Raw genomic sequence first — 22,792 nt, 5'->3', positions numbered from 1 at the left:
TGTCCTAAATTAACGAGGACATTTTCTTAACCTCCATTTTGGCCGAATTTTTAGAGAATGCAAAAATATCCCATGGAAGTCGTAGTTATGTTGTTTACCTATCCAACGAATTGTCACATGCTAATATTCAATGCAAATCGGCCACTTTATGGCCTTCCTTGTAAAAAAGGGTCGAAAACGAGTAATGTCCTAAATTAACGAGGAGATTTTCTTAACCTCCATTTTGGCCGAATTTTTAGAGAATGCAAAAATATCCCATGGAAGTCGTAGTTATGTTGTTTACCTATCCAACGAATTGTAACATGCTAAGATTCAATGCAAATCGGCCACATTATGGCCTTAGTAGTAAAAAAGGTCGAAAACGAGTAATGTCCTAAATTAACGAGGAGATTTTCTTAACCTCCATTTTGGCCGAATTTTTAGAGAATGCAAAAATATCCCATGGAAGTCGTAGTTATGTTGTTTACCTATCCAACGAATTGTCACATGCTAAGATTCAATGCAAATCGGCCACATTATGGCCTTAGTAGTAAAAAAGGTCGAAAACGAGTAATGTCCTAAATTAACGAGGACATTTTCTTAACCTCCATTTTGGCCTAATTTTTAGAGAATGCAAAAATATCCCATGGAAGTCGTAGTTATGTTGTTTACCTATCCAACGAATTGTCACATGCTAATATTCAATGCAAATCGGCCACTTTATGGCCTTCCTTGTAAAAAAGGGTCGAAAAAGAGTAATGTCCTAAATTAACGAGGAGATTTTCTTAACCTCCATTTTGGCCGAATTTTTAGAGAATGCAAAAATATCCCATGGAAGTCGTAGTTATGTTGTTTACCTATCCAACGAATTGTAACATGCTAAGATTCAATGCAAATCGGCCACATTATGGCCTTAGTAGTAAAAAAGGTCGAAAACGAGTAATGTCCTAAATTAACGAGGAGATTTTCTTAACCTCCATTTTGGCCGAATTTTTAGAGAATGCAAAAATATCCAATGGAAGTCGTAGTTATGTTGTTTACCTATGCAACGAATTGTCAGATGCTAAGATTCAATGCAAATCGGCCACATTATGGCCTTAGTAGTAAAAAAGGTCGAAAACGAGTAATGTCCTAAATTAACGAGGAGATTTTCTTAACCTCCGTTTTGGCCGAATTTTTAGAGAATGCAAAAATATTCCATGGAAGTCGTAGTTATGTTGTTTACCTATCCAACGAATTGTCACAAGCTAATATTCAATGCAAATCGGCCACATTATGGCCTTAGTAGTAAAAAAGGTCGAAAACGAGTAATGTCCTAAATTAACGAGGACATTTTCTTAACCTCCATTTTGGCCGAATTTTTAGAGAATGCAAAAATATCCCATGGAAGTCGTAGTTATGTTGTTTACCTATCCAACGAATTGTCACATGCTAATATTCAATGCAAATCGGCCACTTTATGGCCTTCCTTGTAAAAAAGGGTCGAAAAAGAGTAATGTCCTAAATTAACGAGGAGATTTTCTTAACCTCCATTTTGGCCGAATTTTTAGAGAATGCAAAAATATCCCATGGAAGTCGTAGTTATGTTGTTTACCTATCCAACGAATTGTAACATGCTAAGATTCAATGCAAATCGGCCACATTATGGCCTTAGTAGTAAAAAAGGTCGAAAACGAGTAATGTCCTAAATTAACGAGGAGATTTTCTTAACCTCCATTTTGGCCGAATTTTTAGAGAATGCAAAAATATCCCATGGAAGTCGTAGTTATGTTGTTTACCTATCCAACGAATTGTCAGATGCTAAGATTCAATGCAAATCGGCCACATTATGGCCTTAGTAGTAAAAAAGGTCGAAAACGAGTAATGTCCTAAATTAACGAGGAGATTTTCTTAATTGCCATTTTGGCCGAATTTTTAGAGAATGCAAAAATATCCCATGGAAGTCGTAGTTATGTTGTTTACCTATCCAACGAATTGTCACATGCTAATATTCAATGCAAATCGGCCACTTTATGGCCTTCCTTGTAAAAAAGGGTCGAAAAAGAGTAATGTCCTAAATTAACGAGGAGATTTTCTTAACCTCCATTTTGGCCGAATTTTTAGAGAATGCAAAAATATCCCATGGAAGTCGTAGTTATGTTGTTTACCTATCCAACGAATTGTAACATGCTAAGATTCAATGCAAATCGGCCACATTATGGCCTTAGTAGTAAAAAAGGTTGAAAACGAGTAATGTCCTAAATTAACGAGGAGATTTTCTTAACCTCCATTTTGGCCGAATTTTTAGAGAATGCAAAAATATCCCATGGAAGTCGTAGTTATGTTGTTTACCTATCCAACGAATTGTCACATGCTAATATTCAATGCAAATCGGCCACTTTATGGCCTTCCTTGTAAAAAAGGGTCGAAAAAGAGTAATGTCCTAAATTAACGAGGAGATTTTCTTAACCTCCATTTTGGCCGAATTTTTAGAGAATGCAAAAATATCCCATGGAAGTCGTAGTTATGTTGTTTACCTATCCAACGAATTGTAACATGCTAATATTCAATGCAAATCGGCCACTTTATGGCCTTCCTTGTAAAAAAGGGTCGAAAAAGAGTAATGTCCTAAATTAACGAGGAGATTTTCTTAACCTCCATTTTGGCCGAATTTTTAGAGAATGCAAAAATATCCCATGGAAGTCGTAGTTATGTTGTTTACCTATCCAACGAATTGTCACATGCTAATATTCAATGCAAATCGGCCACTTTATGGCCTTCCTTGTAAAAAAGGGTCGAAAAAGAGTAATGTCCTAAATTAACGAGGAGATTTTCTTAACTGCCATTTTGGCCGAATTTTTAGAGAATGCAAAAATATCCCATGGAAGTCGTAGTTATGTTGTTTACCTATCCAACGAATTGTCACATGCTAATATTCAATGCAAATCGGCCACTTTATGGCCTTCCTTGTAAAAAAGGGTCGAAAAAGAGTAATGTCCTAAATTAACGAGGAGATTTTCTTAACCTCCATTTTGGCCGAATTTTTAGAGAATGCAAAAATATCCCATGGAAGTCGTAGTTATGTTGTTTACCTATCCAACGAATTGTAACATGCTAAGATTCAATGCAAATCGGCCACATTATGGCCTTAGTAGTAAAAAAGGTTGAAAACGAGTAATGTCCTAAATTAACGAGGAGATTTTCTTAACCTCCATTTTGGCCGAATTTTTAGAGAATGCAAAAATATCCCATGGAAGTCGTAGTTATGTTGTTTACCTATCCAACGAATTGTCACATGCTAAGATTCAATGCAAATCGGCCACATTATGGCCTTAGTAGTAAAAAAGGTCGAAAACGAGTAATGTCCTAAATTAACGAGGAGATTTTCTTAACCTCCGTTTTGGCCGAATTTTTAGAGAATGCAAAAATATCCCATGGAAGTCGTAGTTATGTTGTTTACCTATCCAACGAATTGTAACATGCTAAGATTCAATGCAAATCGGCCACATTATGGCCTTAGTAGTAAAAAAGGTCGAAAACGAGTAATGTCCTAAATTAACGAGGAGATTTTCTTAATTGCCATTTTGGCCGAATTTTTAGAGAATGCAAAAATATCCCATGGAAGTCGTAGTTATGTTGTTTACCTATCCAACGAATTGTAACATGCTAAGATTCAATGCAAATCGGCCACATTATGGCCTTAGTAGTAAAAAAGGTCGAAAACGAGTAATGTCCTAAATTAACGAGGAGATTTTCTTAACCTCCATTTTGGCCGAATTTTTAGAGAATGCAAAAATATCCCATGGAAGTCGTAGTTATGTTGTTTACCTATCCAACGAATTGTCACATGCTAAGATTCAATGCAAATCGGCCACATTATGGCCTTAGTAGTAAAAAAGGTCGAAAACGAGTAATGTCCTAAATTAACGAGGAGATTTTCTTAACCTCCGTTTTGGCCGAATTTTTAGAGAATGCAAAAATATCCCATGGAAGTCGTAGTTATGTTGTTTACCTATCCAACGAATTGTCACATGCTAATATTCAATGCAAATCGGCCACTTTATGGCCTTCCTTGTAAAAAAGGGTCGAAAAAGAGTAATGTCCTAAATTAACGAGGAGATTTTCTTAACCTCCATTTTGGCCGAATTTTTAGAGAATGCAAAAATATCCCATGGAAGTCGTAGTTATGTTGTTTACCTATCCAACGAATTGTAACATGCTAAGATTCAATGCAAATCGGCCACATTATGGCCTTAGTAGTAAAAAAGGTTGAAAACGAGTAATGTCCTAAATTAACGAGGAGATTTTCTTAACCTCCATTTTGGCCGAATTTTTAGAGAATGCAAAAATATCCCATGGAAGTCGTAGTTATGTTGTTTACCTATCCAACGAATTGTCACATGCTAATATTCAATGCAAATCGGCCACTTTATGGCCTTCCTTGTAAAAAAGGGTCGAAAAAGAGTAATGTCCTAAATTAACGAGGAGATTTTCTTAACCTCCATTTTGGCCGAATTTTTAGAGAATGCAAAAATATCCCATGGAAGTCGTAGTTATGTTGTTTACCTATCCAACGAATTGTAACATGCTAATATTCAATGCAAATCGGCCACTTTATGGCCTTCCTTGTAAAAAAGGGTCGAAAAAGAGTAATGTCCTAAATTAACGAGGAGATTTTCTTAACCTCCATTTTGGCCGAATTTTTAGAGAATGCAAAAATATCCCATGGAAGTCGTAGTTATGTTGTTTACCTATCCAACGAATTGTCACATGCTAATATTCAATGCAAATCGGCCACTTTATGGCCTTCCTTGTAAAAAAGGGTCGAAAAAGAGTAATGTCCTAAATTAACGAGGAGATTTTCTTAACTGCCATTTTGGCCGAATTTTTAGAGAATGCAAAAATATCCCATGGAAGTCGTAGTTATGTTGTTTACCTATCCAACGAATTGTCACATGCTAATATTCAATGCAAATCGGCCACTTTATGGCCTTCCTTGTAAAAAAGGGTCGAAAAAGAGTAATGTCCTAAATTAACGAGGAGATTTTCTTAACTGCCATTTTGGCCGAATTTTTAGAGAATGCAAAAATATCCCATGGAAGTCGTAGTTATGTTGTTTACCTATCCAACGAATTGTAACATGCTAAGATTCAATGCAAATCGGCCACATTATGGCCTTAGTAGTAAAAAAGGTCGAAAACGAGTAATGTCCTAAATTAACGAGGAGATTTTCTTAATTGCCATTTTGGCCGAATTTTTAGAGAATGCAAAAATATCCCATGGAAGTCGTAGTTATGTTGTTTACCTATCCAACGAATTGTAACATGCTAAGATTCAATGCAAATCGGCCACATTATGGCCTTAGTAGTAAAAAAGGTCGAAAACGAGTAATGTCCTAAATTAACGAGGAGATTTTCTTAACCTCCATTTTGGCCGAATTTTTAGAGAATGCAAAAATATCCCATGGAAGTCGTAGTTATGTTGTTTACCTATCCAACGAATTGTCACATGCTAAGATTCAATGCAAATCGGCCACATTATGGCCTTAGTAGTAAAAAAGGTCGAAAACGAGTAATGTCCTAAATTAACGAGGAGATTTTCTTAACCTCCGTTTTGGCCGAATTTTTAGAGAATGCAAAAATATTCCATGGAAGTCGTAGTTATGTTGTTTACCTATCCAACGAATTGTCACATGCTAATATTCAATGCAAATCGGCCACATTATGGCCTTAGTAGTAAAAAAGGTCGAAAACGAGTAATGTCCTAAATTAACGAGGACATTTTCTTAACCTCCATTTTGGCCGAATTTTTAGAGAATGCAAAAATATCCCATGGAAGTCGTAGTTATGTTGTTTACCTATCCAACGAATTGTCACATGCTAATATTCAATGCAAATCGGCCACTTTATGGCCTTCCTTGTAAAAAAGGGTCGAAAAAGAGTAATGTCCTAAATTAACGAGGAGATTTTCTTAACCTCCATTTTGGCAGAATTTTTAGAGAATGGAAAAATATCCCATGGAAGTCGTAGTTATGTTGTTTACCTATCCAACGAATTGTAACATGCTAAGATTCAATGCAAATCGGCCACATTATGGCCTTAGAAGTAAAAAAGGTCGAAAACGAGTAATGTCCTAAATTAACGAGGAGATTTTCTTAACCTCCATTTTGGCCGAATTTTTAGAGAATGCAAAAATATCCCATGGAAGTCGTAGTTATGTTGTTTACCTATCCAACGAATTGTCAGATGCTAAGATTCAATGCAAATCGGCCACATTATGGCCTTAGTAGTAAAAAAGTTCGAAAACGAGTAATGTCCTAAATTAACGAGGAGATTTTCTTAATTGCCATTTTGGCCGAATTTTTAGAGAATGCAAAAATATCCCATGGAAGTCGTAGTTATGTTGTTTACCTATCCAACGAATTGTAACATGCTAAGATTCAATGCAAATCGGCCACATTATGGCCTTAGTAGTAAAAAAGGTCGAAAACGAGTAATGTCCTAAATTAACGAGGAGATTTTCTTAACCTCCATTTTGGCCGAATTTTTAGAGAATGCAAAAATATCCCATGGAAGTCGTAGTTATGTTGTTTACCTATCCAACGAATTCTCACATGCTAAGATTCAATGCAAATCGGCCACATTATGGCCTTAGTAGTAATAAAGGTCGAAAACGAGTAATGTCCTAAATTAACGAGGACATTTTCTTAACCTCCATTTTGGCCGAATTTTTAGAGAATGCAAAAATATCCCATGGAAGTCGTAGTTATGTTGTTTACCTATCCAACGAATTGTCACATGCTAATATTCAATGCAAATCGGCCACTTTATGGCCTTCCTTGTAAAAAAGGGTCGAAAAAGAGTAATGTCCTAAATTAACGAGGAGATTTTCTTAACCTCCATTTTGGCCGAATTTTTAGAGAATGCAAAAATATCCCATGGAAGTCGTAGTTATGTTGTTTACCTATCCAACGAATTGTAACATGCTAAGATTCAATGCAAATCGGCCACATTATGGCCTTTGTAGTAAAAAAGGTCGAAAACGAGTAATGTCCTAAATTAACGAGGAGATTTTCTTAACCTCCATTTTGGCCGAATTTTTAGAGAATGCAAAAATATCCCATGGAAGTCGTAGTTATGTTGTTTACCTATCCAACGAATTGTCAGATGCTAAGATTCAATGCAAATCGGCCACATTATGGCCTTAGTAGTAAAAAAGGTCGAAAACGAGTAATGTCCTATATTAACGAGGAGATTTTCTTAATTGCCATTTTGGCCGAATTTTTAGAGAATGCAAAAATATCCCATGGAAGTCGTAGTTATGTTGTTTACCTATCCAACGAATTGTAACATGCTAAGATTCAATGCAAATCGGCCACATTATGGCCTTAGTAGTAAAAAAGGTCGAAAACGAGTAATGTCCTAAATTAACGAGGAGATTTTCTTAACCTCCATTTTGGCCGAATTTTTAGAGAATGCAAAAATATCCCATGGAAGTCGTAGTTATGTTGTTTACCTATCCAACGAATTCTCACATGCTAAGATTCAATTCAAATCGGCCACATTATGGCCTTAGTAGTAATAAAGGTCGAAAACGAGTAATGTCCTAAATTAACGAGGAGATTTTCTTAACCTCCGTTTTGGCCGAATTTTTAGAGAATGCAAAAATATTCCATGGAAGTCGTAGTTATGTTGTTTACCTATCCAACGAATTGTCACATGCTAATATTCAATGCAAATCGGCCACATTATGGCCTTAGTAGTAAAAAAGGTCGAAAACGAGTAATGTCCTAAATTAACGAGGACATTTTCTTAACCTCCATTTTGGCCGAATTTTTAGAGAATGCAAAAATATCCCATGGAAGTCGTAGTTATGTTGTTTACCTATCCAACGAATTGTCACATGCTAATATTCAATGCAAATCGGCCACTTTATGGCCTTCCTTGTAAAAAAGGGTCGAAAACGAGTAATGTCCTAAATTAACGAGGAGATTTTCTTAACCTCCATTTTGGCCGAATTTTTAGAGAATGCAAAAATATCCCATGGAAGTCGTAGTTATGTTGTTTACCTATCCAACGAATTGTAACATGCTAAGATTCAATGCAAATCGGCCACATTATGGCCTTAGTAGTAAAAAAGGTCGAAAACGAGTAATGTCCTAAATTAACGAGGAGATTTTCTTAACCTCCATTTTGGCCGAATTTTTAGAGAATGCAAAAATATCCCATGGAAGTCGTAGTTATGTTGTTTACCTATCCAACGAATTGTCACATGCTAAGATTCAATGCAAATCGGCCACATTATGGCCTTAGTAGTAAAAAAGGTCGAGAACGAGTAATGTCCTAAATTAACGAGGAGATTTTCTTAACCTCCGTTTTGGCCGAATTTTTAGAGAATGCAAAAATATTCCATGGAAGTCGTAGTTATGTTGTTTACCTATCCAACGAATTGTCACAAGCTAATATTCAATGCAAATCGGCCACATTATGGCCTTAGTAGTAAAAAAGGTCGAAAACGAGTAATGTCCTAAATTAACGAGGACATTTTCTTAACCTCCATTTTGGCCGAATTTTTAGAGAATGCAAAAATATCTCATGGAAGTCGTAGTTATGTTGTTTACCTATCCAACGAATTGTCACATGCTAATATTCAATGCAAATCGGCCACTTTATGGCCTTCCTTGTAAAAAAGGGTCGAAAAAGAGTAATGTCCTAAATTAACGAGGAGATTTTCTTAACCTCCATTTTGGCCGAATTTTTAGAGAATGCAAAAATATCCCATGGAAGTCATAGTTATGTTGTTTACCTATCCAACGAATTGTGACATGCTAAGATTCAATGCAAATCGGCCACATTATGGCCTTTGTAGTAAAAAAGGTCGAAAACGAGTAATGTCCTAAATTAACGAGGAGATTTTCTTAACCTCCATTTTGGCCGAATTTTTAGAGAATGCAAAAATATCCCATGGAAGTCGTAGTTATGTTGTTTACCTATGCAACGAATTGTCAGATGCTAAGATTCAATGCAAATCGGCCACATTATGGCCTTAGTAGTAAAAAAGGTCGAAAACGAGTAATGTCCTAAATTAACGAGGAGATTTTCTTAACCTCCGTTTTGGCCGAATTTTTAGAGAATGCAAAAATATTCCATGGAAGTCGTAGTTATGTTGTTTACCTATCCAACGAATTGTCACATGCTAATATTCAATGCAAATCGGCCACATTATGGCCTTAGTAGTAAAAAAGGTCGAAAACGAGTAATGTCCTAAATTAACGAGGACATTTTCTTAACCTCCATTTTGGCCGAATTTTTAGAGAATGCAAAAATATCCCATGGAAGTCGTAGTTATGTTGTTTACCTATCCAACGAATTGTCACATGCTAAGATTCAATGCAAATCGGCCACATTATGGCCTTAGTAGTAAAAAAGGTCGAGAACGAGTAATGTCCTAAATTAACGAGGAGATTTTCTTAACCTCCGTTTTGGCCGAATTTTTAGAGAATGCAAAAATATTCCATGGAAGTCGTAGTTATGTTGTTTACCTATCCAACGAATTGTCACAAGCTAATATTCAATGCAAATCGGCCACATTATGGCCTTAGTAGTAAAAAAGGTCGAAAACGAGTAATGTCCTAAATTAACGAGGACATTTTCTTAACCTCCATTTTGGCCGAATTTTTAGAGAATGCAAAAATATCTCATGGAAGTCGTAGTTATGTTGTTTACCTATCCAACGAATTGTCACATGCTAATATTCAATGCAAATCGGCCACTTTATGGCCTTCCTTGTAAAAAAGGGTCGAAAAAGAGTAATGTCCTAAATTAACGAGGAGATTTTCTTAACCTCCATTTTGGCCGAATTTTTAGAGAATGCAAAAATATCCCATGGAAGTCATAGTTATGTTGTTTACCTATCCAACGAATTGTGACATGCTAAGATTCAATGCAAATCGGCCACATTATGGCCTTTGTAGTAAAAAAGGTCGAAAACGAGTAATGTCCTAAATTAACGAGGAGATTTTCTTAACCTCCATTTTGGCCGAATTTTTAGAGAATGCAAAAATATCCCATGGAAGTCGTAGTTATGTTGTTTACCTATGCAACGAATTGTCAGATGCTAAGATTCAATGCAAATCGGCCACATTATGGCCTTAGTAGTAAAAAAGGTCGAAAACGAGTAATGTCCTAAATTAACGAGGAGATTTTCTTAACCTCCGTTTTGGCCGAATTTTTAGAGAATGCAAAAATATTCCATGGAAGTCGTAGTTATGTTGTTTACCTATCCAACGAATTGTCACATGCTAATATTCAATGCAAATCGGCCACATTATGGCCTTAGTAGTAAAAAAGGTCGAAAACGAGTAATGTCCTAAATTAACGAGGACATTTTCTTAACCTCCATTTTGGCCGAATTTTTAGAGAATGCAAAAATATCCCATGGAAGTCGTAGTTATGTTGTTTACCTATCCAACGAATTGTCACATGCTAAGATTCAATGCAAATCGGCCACATTATGGCCTTAGTAGTAAAAAAGGTCGAAAACGAGTAATGTCCTAAATTAACGAGGAGATTTTCTTAACCTCCGTTTTGGCCGAATTTTTAGAGAATGCAAAAATATTCCATGGAAGTCGTAGTTATGTTGTTTACCTATCCAACGAATTGTCACATGCTAATATTCAATGCAAATCGGCCACATTATGGCCTTAGTAGTAAAAAAGGTCGAAAACGAGTAATGTCCTAAATTAACGAGGACATTTTCTTAACCTCCATTTTGGCCGAATTTTTAGAGAATGCAAAAATATCCCATGGAAGTCGTAGTTATGTTGTTTACCTATCCAACGAATTGTCACATGCTAATATTCAATGCAAATCGGCCACTTTATGGCCTTCCTTGTAAAAAAGGGTCGAAAACGAGTAATGTCCTAAATTAACGAGGAGATTTTCTTAACCTCCATTTTGGCCGAATTTTTAGAGAATGCAAAAATATCCCATGGAAGTCGTAGTTATGTTGTTTACCTATCCAACGAATTGTCACATGCTAAGATTCAATGCAAATCGGCCACATTATGGCCTTAGTAGTAAAAAAGGTCGAAAACGAGTAATGTCCTAAATTAACGAGGAGATTTTCTTAACCTCCGTTTTGGCCGAATTTTTAGAGAATGCAAAAATATTCCATGGAAGTCGTAGTTATGTTGTTTACCTATCCAACGAATTGTCACATGCTAATATTCAATGCAAATCGGCCACATTATGGCCTTAGTAGTAAAAAAGGTCGAAAACGAGTAATGTCCTAAATTAACGAGGACATTTTCTTAACCTCCATTTTGGCCGAATTTTTAGAGAATGCAAAAATATCCCATGGAAGTCGTAGTTATGTTGTTTACCTATCCAACGAATTGTCACATGCTAATATTCAATGCAAATCGGCCACTTTATGGCCTTCCTTGTAAAAAAGGGTCGAAAACGAGTAATGTCCTAAATTAACGAGGAGATTTTCTTAACCTCCATTTTGGCCGAATTTTTAGAGAATGCAAAAATATCCCATGGAAGTCGTAGTTATGTTGTTTACCTATCCAACGAATTGTAACATGCTAAGATTCAATGCAAATCGGCCACATTATGGCCTTAGTAGTAAAAAAGGTCGAAAAAGAGTAATGTCCTAAATTAACGAGGAGATTTTCTTAACCTCCATTTTGGCCGAATTTTTAGAGAATGCAAAAATATCCCATGGAAGTCGTAGTTATGTTGTTTACCTATCCAACGAATTGTCACATGCTAAGATTCAATGCAAATCGGCCACATTATGGCCTTAGTAGTAAAAAAGGTCGAAAACGAGTAATGTCCTAAATTAACGAGGAGATTTTCTTAACCTCCATTTTGGCCGAATTTTTAGAGAATGCAAAAATATCCCATGGAAGTCGTAGTTATGTTGTTTACCTATCCAACGAATTGTCACATGCTAATATTCAATGCAAATCGGCCACATTATGGCCTTAGTAGTAAAAAAGGTCGAAAACGAGTAATGTCCTAAATTAACGAGGACATTTTCTTAACCTCCATTTTGGCCGAATTTTTAGAGAATGCAAAAATATCCCATGGAAGTCGTAGTTATGTTGTTTACCTATCCAACGAATTGTCACATGCTAATATTCAATGCAAATCGGCCACTTTATGGCCTTCCTTGTAAAAAAGGGTCGAAAACGAGTAATGTCCTAAATTAACGAGGAGATTTTCTTAACCTCCATTTTGGCCGAATTTTTAGAGAATGCAAAAATATCCCATGGAAGTCGTAGTTATGTTGTTTACCTATCCAACGAATTGTAACATGCTAAGATTCAATGCAAATCGGCCACATTATGGCCTTAGTAGTAAAAAAGGTCGAAAACGAGTAATGTCCTAAATTAACGAGGAGATTTTCTTAACCTCCATTTTGGCCGAATTTTTAGAGAATGCAAAAATATCCCATGGAAGTCGTAGTTATGTTGTTTACCTATCCAACGAATTGTAACATGCTAAGATTCAATGCAAATCGGCCACATTATGGCCTTAGTAGTAAAAAAGGTCGAAAACGAGTAATGTCCTAAATTAACGAGGAGATTTTCTTAACCTCCGTTTTGGCCGAATTTTTAGAGAATGAGAAAATATTCCATGGAAGTCGTAGTTATGTTGTTTACCTATCCAACGAATTGTCACATGCTAATATTCAATGCAAATCGGCCACATTATGGCCTTAGTAGTAAAAAAGGTCGAAAACGAGTAATGTCCTAAATTAACGAGGACATTTTCTTAACCTCCATTTTGGCCGAATTTTTAGAGAATGCAAAAATATCCCATGGAAGTCGTAGTTATGTTGTTTACCTATCCAACGAATTGTCACATGCTAAGATTCAATGCAAATCGGCCACATTATGGCCTTAGTAGTAAAAAAGGTCGAAAACGAGTAATGTCCTAAATTAACGAGGAGATTTTCTTAACCTCCGTTTTGGCCGAATTTTTAGAGAATGCAAAAATATTCCATGGAAGTCGTAGTTATGTTGTTTACCTATCCAACGAATTGTCACATGCTAATATTCAATGCAAATCGGCCACATTATGGCCTTAGTAGTAAAAAAGGTCGAAAACGAGTAATGTCCTAAATTAACGAGGACATTTTCTTAACCTCCATTTTGGCCGAATTTTTAGAGAATGCAAAAATATCCCATGGAAGTCGTAGTTATGTTGTTTACCTATCCAACGAATTGTCACATGCTAATATTCAATGCAAATCGGCCACTTTATGGCCTTCCTTGTAAAAAAGGGTCGAAAACGAGTAATGTCCTAAATTAACGAGGAGATTTTCTTAACCTCCATTTTGGCCGAATTTTTAGAGAATGCAAAAATATCCCATGGAAGTCGTAGTTATGTTGTTTACCTATCCAACGAATTGTCACATGCTAAGATTCAATGCAAATCGGCCACATTATGGCCTTAGTAGTAAAAAAGGTCGAAAACGAGTAATGTCCTAAATTAACGAGGAGATTTTCTTAACCTCCGTTTTGGCCGAATTTTTAGAGAATGCAAAAATATTCCATGGAAGTCGTAGTTATGTTGTTTACCTATCCAACGAATTGTCACATGCTAATATTCAATGCAAATCGGCCACATTATGGCCTTAGTAGTAAAAAAGGTCGAAAACGAGTAATGTCCTAAATTAACGAGGACATTTTCTTAACCTCCATTTTGGCCGAATTTTTAGAGAATGCAAAAATATCCCATGGAAGTCGTAGTTATGTTGTTTACCTATCCAACGAATTGTCACATGCTAAGATTCAATGCAAATCGGCCACATTATGGCCTTAGTAGTAAAAAAGGTCGAAAACGAGTAATGTCCTAAATTAACGAGGAGATTTTCTTAACCTCCGTTTTGGCCGAATTTTTAGAGAATGCAAAAATATTCCATGGAAGTCGTAGTTATGTTGTTTACCTATCCAACGAATTGTCACATGCTAATATTCAATGCAAATCGGCCACATTATGGCCTTAGTAGTAAAAAAGGTCGAAAACGAGTAATGTCCTAAATTAACGAGGACATTTTCTTAACCTCCATTTTGGCCGAATTTTTAGAGAATGCAAAAATATCCCATGGAAGTCGTAGTTATGTTGTTTACCTATCCAACGAATTGTCACATGCTAATATTCAATGCAAATCGGCCACTTTATGGCCTTCCTTGTAAAAAAGGGTCGAAAACGAGTAATGTCCTAAATTAACGAGGAGATTTTCTTAACCTCCGTTTTGGCCGAATTTTTAGAGAATGCAAAAATATTCCATGGAAGTCGTAGTTATGTTGTTTACCTATCCAACGAATTGTCACATGCTAATATTCAATGCAAATCGGCCACATTATGGCCTTAGTAGTAAAAAAGGTCGAAAACGAGTAATGTCCTAAATTAACGAGGACATTTTCTTAACCTCCATTTTGGCCGAATTTTTAGAGAATGCAAAAATATCCCATGGAAGTCGTAGTTATGTTGTTTACCTATCCAACGAATTGTCACATGCTAATATTCAATGCAAATCGGCCACTTTATGGCCTTCCTTGTAAAAAAGGGTCGAAAACGAGTAATGTCCTAAATTAACGAGGAGATTTTCTTAACCTCCATTTTGGCCGAATTTTTAGAGAATGCAAAAATATCCCATGGAAGTCGTAGTTATGTTGTTTACCTATCCAACGAATTGTAACATGCTAAGATTCAATGCAAATCGGCCACATTATGGCCTTAGTAGTAAAAAAGGTCGAAAACGAGTAATGTCCTAAATTAACGAGGAGATTTTCTTAACCTCCATTTTGGCCGAATTTTTAGAGAATGCAAAAATATCCCATGGAAGTCGTAGTTATGTTGTTTACCTATCCAACGAATTGTCACATGCTAAGATTCAATGCAAATCGGCCACATTATGGCCTTAGTAGTAAAAAAGGTCGAAAACGAGTAATGTCCTAAATTAACGAGGAGATTTTCTTAACCTCCATTTTGGCCGAATTTTTAGAGAATGCAAAAATATCCCATGGAAGTCGTAGTTATGTTGTTTACCTATCCAACGAATTGTCACATGCTAATATTCAATGCAAATCGGCCACATTATGGCCTTAGTAGTAAAAAAGGTCGAAAACGAGTAATGTCCTAAATTAACGAGGACATTTTCTTAACCTCCATTTTGGCCGAATTTTTAGAGAATGCAAAAATATCCCATGGAAGTCGTAGTTATGTTGTTTACCTATCCAACGAATTGTCACATGCTAATATTCAATGCAAATCGGCCACTTTATGGCCTTCCTTGTAAAAAAGGGTCGAAAACGAGTAATGTCCTAAATTAACGAGGAGATTTTCTTAACCTCCATTTTGGCCGAATTTTTAGAGAATGCAAAAATATCCCATGGAAGTCGTAGTTATGTTGTTTACCTATCCAACGAATTGTAACATGCTAAGATTCAATGCAAATCGGCCACATTATGGCCTTAGTAGTAAAAAAGGTCGAAAACGAGTAATGTCCTAAATTAACGAGGAGATTTTCTTAACCTCCATTTTGGCCGAATTTTTAGAGAATGCAAAAATATCCCATGGAAGTCGTAGTTATGTTGTTTACCTATCCAACGAATTGTAACATGCTAAGATTCAATGCAAATCGGCCACATTATGGCCTTAGTAGTAAAAAAGGTCGAAAACGAGTAATGTCCTAAATTAACGAGGAGATTTTCTTAACCTCCATTTTGGCCGAATTTTTAGAGAATGCAAAAATATCCCATGGAAGTCGTAGTTATGTTGTTTACCTATCCAACGAATTGTCACATGCTAAGATTCAATGCAAATCGGCCACATTATGGCCTTAGTAGTAAAAAAGGTCGAAAACGAGTAATGTCCTAAATTAACGAGGAGATTTTCTAAACCTCCGTTTTGGCCGAATTTTTAGAGAATGCAAAAATATTCCATGGAAGTCGTAGTTATGTTGTTTACCTATCCAACGAATTGTCACATGCTAATATTCAATGCAAATCGGCCACATTATGGCCTTAGTAGTAAAAAAGGTCGAAAACGAGTAATGTCCTAAATTAACGAGGACATTTTCTTAACCTCCATTTTGGCCGAATTTTTAGAGAATGCAAAAATATCCCATGGAAGTCGTAGTTATGTTGTTTACCTATCCAACGAATTGTCACATGCTAATATTCAATGCAAATCGGCCACTTTATGGCCTTCCTTGTAAAAAAGGGTCGAAAACGAGTAATGTCCTAAATTAACGAGGAGATTTTCTTAACCCCCATTTTGGCCGAATTTTTAGAGAATGCAAAAATATCCCATGGAAGTCGTAGTTATGTTGTTTACCTATCCAACGAATTGTAACATGCTAAGATTCAATGCAAATCGGCCACATTATGGCCTTAGTAGTAAAAAAGGTCGAAAACGAGTAATGTCCTAAATTAACGAGGAGATTTTCTTAACCTCCATTTTGGCCGAATTTTTAGAGAATGCAAAAATATCCCATGGAAGTCGTAGTTATGTTGTTTACCTATCCAACGAATTGTAACATGCTAAGATTCAATGCAAATCGGCCACATTATGGCCTTAGTAGTAAAAAAGGTCGAAAACGAGTAATGTCCTAAATTAACGAGGAGATTTTCTTAACCTCCATTTTGGCCGAATTTTTAGAGAATGCAAAAATATCCCATGGAAGTCGTAGTTATGTTGTTTACCTATCCAACGAATTGTCACATGCTAAGATTCAATGCAAATCGGCCACATTATGGCCTTAGTAGTAAAAAAGGTCGAAAACGAGTAATGTCCTAAATTAACGAGGAGATTTTCTTAACCTCCATTTTCGCCGAATTTTTAGAGAATGCAAAAATATCCCATGGAAGTCGTAGTTATGTTGTTTACCTATCCAACGAATTGTCACATGCTAAGATTCAATGCAAATCGGCCACATTATGGCCTTAGTAGTAAAAAAGGTCGAAAACGAGTAATGTCCTAAATTAACGAGGAGATTTTCTAAACCTCCGTTTTGGCCGAATTTTTAGAGAATGCAAAAATATTCTATGGAAGTCGTAGTTATGTTGTTTACCTATCCAACGAATTGTCACATGCTAATATTCAATGCAAATCGGCCACATTATGGCCTTAGTAGTAAAAAAGGTCGAAAACGAGTAATGTCCTAAATTAACGAGGACATTTTCTTAACCTCCATTTTGGCCGAATTTTTAGAGAATGCAAAAATATCCCATGGAAGTCGTAGTTATGTTGTTTACCTATCCAACGAATTGTCACATGCTAATATTCAATGCAAATCGGCCACTTTATGGCCTTCCTTGTAAAAAAGGGTCGAAAACGAGTAATGTCCTAAATTAACGAGGAGATTTTCTTAACCTCCATTTTGGCCGAATTTTTAGAGAATGCAAAAATATCCCATGGAAGTCGTAGTTATGTTGTTTACCTATCCAACGAATTGTCACATGCTAATATTCAATGCAAATCGGCCACTTTATGGCCTTCCTTGTAAAAAAGGGTCGAAAACGAGTAATGTCCTAAATTAACGAGGAGATTTTCTTAACCTCCGTTTTGGCCGAATTTTTAGAGAATGCAAAAATATTCCATGGAAGTCGTAGTTATGTTGTTTACCTATCCAACGAATTGTCACATGCTAATATTCAATGCAAATCGGCCACATTATGGCCTTAGTAGTAAAAAAGGTCGAAAACGAGTAATGTCCTAAATTAACGAGGACATTTTCTTAACCTCCATTTTGGCCGAATTTTTAGAGAATGCAAAAATATCCCATGGAAGTCGTAGTTATGTTGTTTACCTATCCAACGAATTGTCACATGCTAATATTCAATGCAAATCGGCCACTTTATGGCCTTCCTTGTAAAAAAGGGTCGAAAACGAGTAATGTCCTAAATTAACGAGGAGATTTTCTTAACCTCCATTTTGGCCGAATTTTTAGAGAATGCAAAAATATCCCATGGAAGTCGTAGTTATGTTGTTTACCTATCCAACGAATTGTAACATGCTAAGATTCAATGCAAATCGGCCACATTATGGCCTTAGTAGTAAAAAAGGTCGAAAACGAGTAATGTCCTAAATTAACGAGGAGATTTTCTTAACCTCCATTTTGGCCGAATTTTTAGAGAATGCAAAAATATCCCATGGAAGTCGTAGTTATGTTGTTTACCTATCCAACGAATTGTCACATGCTAAGATTCAATGCAAATCGGCCACATTATGGCCTTAGTAGTAAAAAAGGTCGAAAACGAGTAATGTCCTAAATTAACGAGGAGATTTTCTTAACCTCCATTTTGGCCGAATTTTTAGAGAATGCAAAAATATCCCATGGAAGTCGTAGTTATGTTGTTTACCTATCCAACGAATTGTCACATGCTAATATTCAATGCAAATCGGCCACATTATGGCCTTAGTAGTAAAAAAGGTCGAAAACGAGTAATGTCCTAAATTAACGAGGACATTTTCTTAACCTCCATTTTGGCCGAATTTTTAGAGAATGCAAAAATATCCCATGGAAGTCGTAGTTATGTTGTTTACCTATCCAACGAATTGTCACATGCTAATATTCAATGCAAATCGGCCACTTTATGGCCTTCCTTGTAAAAAAGGGTCGAAAACGAGTAATGTCCTAAATTAACGAGGAGATTTTCTTAACCTCCATTTTGGCCGAATTTTTAGAGAATGCAAAAATATCCCATGGAAGTCGTAGTTATGTTGTTTACCTATCCAACGAATTGTAACATGCTAAGATTCAATGCAAATCGGCCACATTATGGCCTTAGTAGTAAAAAAGGTCGAAAACGAGTAATGTCCTAAATTAACGAGGAGATTTTCTTAACCTCCATTTTGGCCGAATTTTTAGAGAATGCAAAAATATCCCATGGAAGTCGTAGTTATGTTGTTTACCTATCCAACGAATTGTAACATGCTAAGATTCAATGCAAATCGGCCACATTATGGCCTTAGTAGTAAAAAAGGTCGAAAACGAGTAATGTCCTAAATTAACGAGGAGATTTTCTTAACCTCCATTTTGGCCGAATTTTTAGAGAATGCAAAAATATCCCATGGAAGTCGTAGTTATGTTGTTTACCTATCCAACGAATTGTCACATGCTAAGATTCAATGCAAATCGGCCACATTATGGCCTTAGTAGTAAAAAAGGTCGAAAACGAGTAATGTCCTAAATTAACGAGGAGATTTTCTAAACCTCCGTTTTGGCCGAATTTTTAGAGAATGCAAAAATATTCCATGGAAGTCGTAGTTATGTTGTTTACCTATCCAACGAATTGTCACATGCTAATATTCAATGCAAATCGGCCACATTATGGCCTTAGTAGTAAAAAAGGTCGAAAACGAGTAATGTCCTAAATTAACGAGGACATTTTCTTAACCTCCATTTTGGCCGAATTTTTAGAGAATGCAAAAATATCCCATGGAAGTCGTAGTTATGTTGTTTACCTATCCAACGAATTGTCACATGCTAATATTCAATGCAAATCGGCCACTTTATGGCCTTCCTTGTAAAAAAGGGTCGAAAACGAGTAATGTCCTAAATTAACGAGGAGATTTTCTTAACCCCCATTTTGGCCGAATTTTTAGAGAATGCAAAAATATCCCATGGAAGTCGTAGTTATGTTGTTTACCTATCCAACGAATTGTAACATGCTAAGATTCAATGCAAATCGGCCACATTATGGCCTTAGTAGTAAAAAAGGTCGAAAACGAGTAATGTCCTAAATTAACGAGGAGATTTTCTTAACCTCCATTTTGGCCGAATTTTTAGAGAATGCAAAAATATCCCATGGAAGTCGTAGTTATGTTGTTTACCTATCCAACGAATTGTAACATGCTAAGATTCAATGCAAATCGGCCACATTATGGCCTTAGTAGTAAAAAAGGTCGAAAACGAGTAATGTCCTAAATTAACGAGGAGATTTTCTTAACCTCCATTTTGGCCGAATTTTTAGAGAATGCAAAAATATCCCATGGAAGTCGTAGTTATGTTGTTTACCTATCCAACGAATTGTCACATGCTAAGATTCAATGCAAATCGGCCACATTATGGCCTTAGTAGTAAAAAAGGTCGAAAACGAGTAATGTCCTAAATTAACGAGGAGATTTTCTTAACCTCCATTTTCGCCGAATTTTTAGAGAATGCAAAAATATCCCATGGAAGTCGTAGTTATGTTGTTTACCTATCCAACGAATTGTCACATGCTAAGATTCAATGCAAATCGGCCACATTATGGCCTTAGTAGTAAAAAAGGTCGAAAACGAGTAATGTCCTAAATTAACGAGGAGATTTTCTAAACCTCCGTTTTGGCCGAATTTTTAGAGAATGCAAAAATATTCCATGGAAGTCGTAGTTATGTTGTTTACCTATCCAACGAATTGTCACATGCTAATATTCAATGCAAATCGGCCACATTATGGCCTTAGTAGTAAAAAAGGTCGAAAACGAGTAATGTCCTAAATTAACGAGGACATTTTCTTAACCTCCATTTTGGCCGAATTTTTAGAGAATGCAAAAATATCCCATGGAAGTCGTAGTTATGTTGTTTACCTATCCAACGAATTGTCACATGCTAATATTCAATGCAAATCGGCCACTTTATGGCCTTCCTTGTAAAAAAGGGTCGAAAACGAGTAATGTCCTAAATTAACGAGGAGATTTTCTTAACCTCCATTTTGGCCAAATTTTTAGAGAATGCAAAAATATCCCATGGAAGTCGTAGTTATGTTGTTTACCTATCCAACGAATTGTAACATGCTAAGATTCAATGCAAATCGGCCACATTATGGCCTTAGTAGTAAAAAAGGTCGAAAACGAGTAATGTCCTAAATTAACGAGGAGATTTTCTTAACCTCCATTTTGGCCGAATTTTTAGAGAATGCAAAAATATCCCATGGAAGTCGTAGTTATGTTGTTTACCTATCCAACGAATTGTCACATGCTAAGATTCAATGCAAATCGGCCACTTTATGGCCTTAGTAGTAAAAAAGGTCGAAAACGAGTAATGTCCTAAATTAACGAGGAGATTTTCTTAACCTCCATTTTGGCCGAATTTTTAGAGAATGCAAAAATATCCCATGGAAGTCGTAGTTATGTTGTTTACCTATCCAACGAATTGTAACATGCTAAGATTCAATGCAAATCGGCCACATTATGGCCTTAGTAGTAAAAAAGGTCGAAAACGAGTAATGTCCTAAATTAACGAGGAGATTTTCTTAACCTCCATTTTGGCCGAATTTTTAGAGAATGCAAAAATATCCCATGGAAGTCGTAGTTATGTTGTTTACCTATCCAACGAATTGTAACATGCTAAGATTCAATGCAAATCGGCCACATTATGGCCTTAGTAGTAAAAAAGGTCGAAAACGAGTAATGTCCTAAATTAACGAGGAGATTTTCTTAACCTCCATTTTGGCCGAATTTTTAGAGAATGCAAAAATATCCCATGGAAGTCGTAGTTATGTTGTTTACCTATCCAACGAATTGTCACATGCTAAGATTCAATGCAAATCGGCCACATTATGGCCTTAGTAGTAAAAAAGGTCGAAAACGAGTAATGTCCTAAATTAACGAGGAGATTTTCTTAACCTCCATTTTCGCCGAATTTTTAGAGAATGCAAAAATATCCCATGGAAGTCGTAGTTATGTTGTTTACCTATCCAACGAATTGTCACATGCTAAGATTCAATGCAAATCGGCCACATTATGGCCTTAGTAGTAAAAAAGGTCGAAAACGAGTAATGTCCTAAATTAACGAGGAGATTTTCTAAACCTCCGTTTTGGCCGAATTTTTAGAGAATGCAAAAATATTCCATGGAAGTCGTAGTTATGTTGTTTACCTATCCAACGAATTGTCACATGCTAATATTCAATGCAAATCGGCCACATTATGGCCTTAGTAGTAAAAAAGGTCGAAAACGAGTAATGTCCTAAATTAACGAGGACATTTTCTTAACCTCCATTTTGGCCGAATTTTTAGAGAATGCAAAAATATCCCATGGAAGTCGTAGTTATGTTGTTTACCTATCCAACGAATTGTCACATGCTAATATTCAATGCAAATCGGCCACTTTATGGCCTTCCTTGTAAAAAAGGGTCGAAAACGAGTAATGTCCTAAATTAACGAGGAGATTTTCTTAACCTCCATTTTGGCCAAATTTTTAGAGAATGCAAAAATATCCCATGGAAGTCGTAGTTATGTTGTTTACCTATCCAACGAATTGTAACATGCTAAGATTCAATGCAAATCGGCCACATTATGGCCTTAGTAGTAAAAAAGGTCGAAAACGAGTAATGTCCTAAATTAACGAGGAGATTTTCTTAACCTCCATTTTGGCCGAATTTTTAGAGAATGCAAAAATATCCCATGGAAGTCGTAGTTATGTTGTTTACCTATCCAACGAATTGTCACATGCTAAGATTCAATGCAAATCGGCCACTTTATGGCCTTAGTAGTAAAAAAGGTCGAAAACGAGTAATGTCCTAAATTAACGAGGAGATTTTCTTAACCTCCATTTTGGCCGAATTTTTAGAGAATGCAAAAATATCCCATGGAAGTCGTAGTTATGTTGTTTACCTATCCAACGAATTGTCACATGCTAAGATTCAATGCAAATCGGCCACATTATGGCCTTAGTAGTAAAAAAGGTCGAAAACGAGTAATGTCCTAAATTAACGAGGAGATTTTCTTAACCTCCATTTTGGCCGAATTTTTAGAGAATGCAAAAATATCCCATGGAAGTCGTAGTTATGTTGTTTACCTATCCAACGAATTGTAACATGCTAAGAT

This window comes from Medicago sativa, chromosome 5 (genome assembly GCF_051527215.1).
Source record: "Medicago sativa cultivar Bolivia chromosome 5, Bolivia_mono, whole genome shotgun sequence".
NCBI lineage: Eukaryota > Viridiplantae > Streptophyta > Magnoliopsida > Fabales > Fabaceae > Medicago > Medicago sativa.
This window is presented reverse-complemented; position numbering follows the sequence as displayed.